At 53.4% G+C, this 249-nt stretch overlaps 1 long non-coding RNA gene across 2 annotated transcripts in view; it reads left to right on the forward strand.

Annotated features, from left to right (window-relative positions):
- The window catches only part of LOC117285138, a 37,071-nt gene that overhangs the window by 398 nt on the left and 36,424 nt on the right, over positions 1-249 (forward strand). The gene's annotated exons all lie outside the window — the stretch shown is intronic.

Below are 249 nucleotides of genomic sequence, written 5' to 3' on the forward strand. Positions count from 1 at the left end.
CTCCCCCGGGCGCCCCAGCTGCTCGCGAACCAACTGCTCCTCTCTATTCACTGTCGCGGGGAACAAAACGGCGCTCTGTAGCGGGACACTCGTTGGCATTGTTCCGCGCCGCACAAAAGGCTTCTCATTGTGCGGAGGGGCCCCTTTCCAGAGAGAAACAATAACTTGAAATTGTCTTGAAAGTCTTTTCTATCGATAATAAATTTCATTTTCTTGTCTCTCTCGCCCGCGGCGTGTGTGTCTGGGACT

The sequence above is a fragment of the Fukomys damarensis genome, unplaced genomic scaffold (assembly GCF_012274545.1).
Source record: "Fukomys damarensis isolate Sample0158 unplaced genomic scaffold, DMR_v1.0_HiC HiC_scaffold_6, whole genome shotgun sequence".
Classification (NCBI taxonomy): Eukaryota; Metazoa; Chordata; class Mammalia; order Rodentia; family Bathyergidae; genus Fukomys; species Fukomys damarensis.